At 37.1% G+C, this 4,090-nt stretch overlaps 1 protein-coding gene across 3 annotated transcripts in view; it reads left to right on the top strand.

Moving 5' to 3' along the window:
• The window catches only part of RNaseX25 (Ribonuclease X25), a 34,554-nt gene extending 31,823 nt beyond the window's left edge, over window positions 1–2,731 (top strand). For all 3 annotated transcript variants that reach the window (XM_070113832.1, XM_070113833.1, XM_070113834.1), the window contains one exon: window positions 1–2,731. This exon is cut by the window's left edge and continues 1,519 nt beyond it. The gene's annotated coding sequence lies outside the window, so the exon portion shown is untranslated.
• Window positions 2,732–4,090: the final 1,359 nt, after the last annotated feature.

The following is a 4,090-nucleotide window of genomic DNA, read 5'->3' as shown; positions in this document are numbered from 1 at the left end:
ATATGTGGATATGTCTTTCCTTAATTGCTAGTTACAGTATTTAGCAAATAAGTTTTTTTTTCTCTTCTTGTTAAAGATTTTTGCAGTGTCATAATGTCTATACAACTTGTGTTTGATAGCGTGCTTTCAACTGAAAATGCCTATGAAGTCACTGACATCAGACATTATGTGTAAATGGGAAACTAGTTTCAGAAGTTATAGAAAAAGGTAAATTAAGGCTTTGACTATTAGTTTTAATGAATCAGAAAAATATGAAGACTAAAGCAATATACATGCATATCTATGACTTTTGACATATTTGACAAATGTCTATAACAACCAGATATATGGGGTTTGGGACGAATGCTAAGAAAAGCATGATCAGTGAAACATTTGTCTGTAAACAGTGTGTAGTAATGTTGACTACTTTTACCAACTGTTCTTGATACTACCCATTGGAAATTCCTTATGCTGTTGATATGAAAATGAAAAGTGTTTTGAAAGTAAGTTTGCCTAAGTTAAAAATTAGTTGCTTAAAGATAAAATAAGGTCCTAATGTGTTCATTATTGGAGTTGAAAAAAAAAAAAAAAAAATGCTGCAGACAGGCAAAATGCAGTGCCAATTCCTTTTGCATTTGTGATAATATACGTCCAGTCTGCTTCAACTTTTAGAAACGAGTTTTTGAGAAGCAGATATCTCTGAAAATTAATAGATAGTGTGGTCTGTCTTTCTCTCTTCCTCCTCTTCTACTTCTTATTCCCCAGTATGAGATTATATGTGTAAGAGTGAGATTTTTTTATGAAAGCTCAAGTAATTTTTCCATAGCATGTAAGAATAAACTATGAGTAATGAATAGTGTGCCAATATTGTTACATAGCAAAAAGAAGACAACTTTGCAGTTTTGTGTGAAATAGTATTTATCCAAGCAGTGACACATTTTTATTTTATTTTTTCCTCAAGAAAGTAGAATGAAATTGCTCCATTAATTTTAGCACTTGTTCATAATTTCAGTTTCAGAGAGACTATTGTTGCTATGGTGCTACTATATTGTGCAGTATCAAGATCTGTTCTTTAACCCTGTGAAATCAAACCTCAGGGGCATTTGCACACAATGGCGGCCATTATCAACCTAAAAATAGAATTAGTTTTTTTCTGACTGCAATACATTTTTCAATATCTCCTGTAGGTATTGGTTTCTTATTTACCACTAAAACTTTGATTATTGCTCTGTAAAACAATATTTGATGAAATGTGGAAGAAAAAAATCTAAATCATTGTCTTACAAAAAGTGTAAAAAAGTTGCTAAAAAGAATTTAGGAAACCTTCATAAGGCAGCAAGTATGTCCCCTTCTCACTGCATAGAGATTTTTTTTCAAGGCCATGGGATAATTCTGCTTTGTGCAGATAATGTTAATTATGATGTGGGCTGATAGATCTGCTTATAACAGTCAAAAGGGTTAATAATCCAGTTTGCTTCTTGTAGTTTATCTGTAACTATTCTAGGTTATGGTGAACTCGGGCTAAGTGAAGCACAACTGTTACAGAATTGCATGTTGTAGTACTACCATGGTAATACATCACAAATATATCCAGATGTTCTGAAAGTATAGAGGCTATTTCAATGACTTTTCTGTCATATTAAGATTATGTCATTCAAGGCAAATAATGATGTGTATTTTGTTAAACGGTTGCTGTAAATGGCTTTATATCCCAAAGGTATTTAGTGTTTTTATTCTTTTAAATGCTGGCTGATAAGTAGTGCAAGGAAAAGCAAAGACGGCATGTAGCTAATTGTTTTATCAAACGAAATATTCAAACCAAAGCCTTTGCTTGAACTTGACCTTAATCAGTTTATGAACTTGAGACCTCATTGTATGTTTGTTTGCAAGTATAATGTTTACACTAATCATATTAGTCTATTACCTTGAGAAAAATGTTTTTAGATGTGAGGAAACCAAAGTATTCTAAAGTCTGAGTAATGCTGTTGGTATGATTCTTATATTGCAAACTAAACTGGTACATATCTGAAGTATTAATCATTAACTGTTAAGTAAGATCAATTACTATTTTTTATTGCTTTAGATGGGGAGAAACAAGGAGATTCTCAAAGATCATACATATTGTTTACATGTGTGTTACATGGTTTATTATGATACTCATTATGTTCTGTTATACATACATCTTGACCCAATGCTGCCTGGAAAAGGTAATGTTTACTGAAGTTTTGTTTTGTAAAATGTTTCTACACATAGATGGCTCCACAATTGCTCAGGCCATCAAGGAGTCAGTTAAAAGACCTCAAGACCTCACCCTGAATTTTTGGAAAAAATGTCTTACTGCTATTAGTATTGATATTATTATTATATACATTATAATTATTATAATGTTATTGACAATGCTAATAGCAATTTAAGATAAAAGACAATACTTCCAAAAATGAAGGAGAAGGATAAACAGATAAACAGATAGTATGAATAACAGACTCTTTGGTGACTAAGCACTTGCGGAGCCATGTATGTGCAAAGACAGTTAGCTGATTTAACTCTCAGAGTAGGCATGGCATGTATGTACATGCCATCCCAGCAGCATTGGGTTAATGAAAGAGATCAGATGTTAAACCAGCAATATTGACTAATCACATATTGGAAGCTGCTGTCACATATATCATTGGCCATATTACTACTGTCATGGTGCGGAAGCTTCAAGGTAAATATTTAAGGGGGATCTGAATAAGAAAAAAAGAAAGAAAAAGGATTTGAGGGGGAGGGACAGAGCTCTTACCAAGAGTAGGTGTACCATATACACAAGTTCAAGTATTTAAAAGACAGTCTGTTCATTTTTCATACATTTTCAGGAAAAAAAAATCAAATGCCTAACCCTCCCATACAAATAGCTCTACATGCATGAAATGAACATAAAAATCTTGTTCAAATTTTAAAGAATAAAAGAAATCTAAGTGAAATCAATTTATTTGCAGAATTCAAATTTTCAAAATTATAATGGTGTTAATGACTGCCCACGGAAGAATGGTTAGTTTTGTGAGTGAAAGCATTGTCAGTAATTGATATATTTGTGAGGCATACAGAGGACATCAAATAATTTTTAAATGTTCATTACAATATCATAAGATTTTGACAGTTGCACAAATTTGCTTGGGAATTTTAATTGCATTTAGTTTCCCCAGCAGGACTATTATCCTGCAGTAAAAAAAAAAAAAACTAAAACTAGTTATATTTGATGGCCAACCTTTCAAGGCTTTGTGTTAGGAATAATTTTTAATCCACTAAATTTTGTATTAAATATCCAGTCATATCTTAATCTTGATATAATGAAACAAATACTTGAGTTACAAACACATTTTTCATGTTGTCTTTAGAAATTGTTTAAAAGGTCACGTTCACAGCTTCAGCTGTTTGGATTTTCTTTGTTTGCTTTCCCCCCCTCTCTCTCTCCCTCTCCCTCTCCCTCTCCCTCTCCCTCTCCCTCTCCCCCTCCCCCTCCCTCTCCCTCTCCCTCTCCCCCTCCCCCTCCCCCTCCCTCTCCCCTTCCCCCTCCCTCTCCCTCCCCCCTCCCTCTCCCCCTCCCCCTCCCTCTCCCTCCCCCCCTCCCTCTCCCCCTCCCTGTCCCTCTCCCCCTTCCCCTCCCTCTCCGTCTCCCTCTCCCTCTCCCCCTCCCAATCCCCCTTCCTCTCTCTCTCCCCCTTCTCCCTCTCCCCCTCCTCCTCTCCCTCTCCCTCTCCCTCTCCCTCTCCCCCTCCCTTTCCTCCTCTCCCCTCCCTCTCCTCCTCTCCCTCTCCCCCTCTCCCTCTCCCCCTCTCCCTCTCCCTCTCCCTCTCCCCCTCCCCCTCCCCCTCCCTCACCCCCTCCTCTTCTCCCTCTCCCTCTCCCTCTCCCTCTCTCTCTCTCTCTTTACACAATCACTCACACACACACACACACACACACACACACACACACACACACACACACACACACACACACACACACACACACACACACACACACACACACACACACACACACACACTCACACACTCACACACACTCACACACTCACACACTCACACACACTCACACACTCACACACTCACACACTCACACACTCACACAC

This window comes from Penaeus vannamei, chromosome 35, assembly GCF_042767895.1.
Source record: "Penaeus vannamei isolate JL-2024 chromosome 35, ASM4276789v1, whole genome shotgun sequence".
Taxonomy (NCBI): Eukaryota; Metazoa; Arthropoda; class Malacostraca; order Decapoda; family Penaeidae; genus Penaeus; species Penaeus vannamei.
This window is presented reverse-complemented; position numbering and strand designations above follow the sequence as displayed.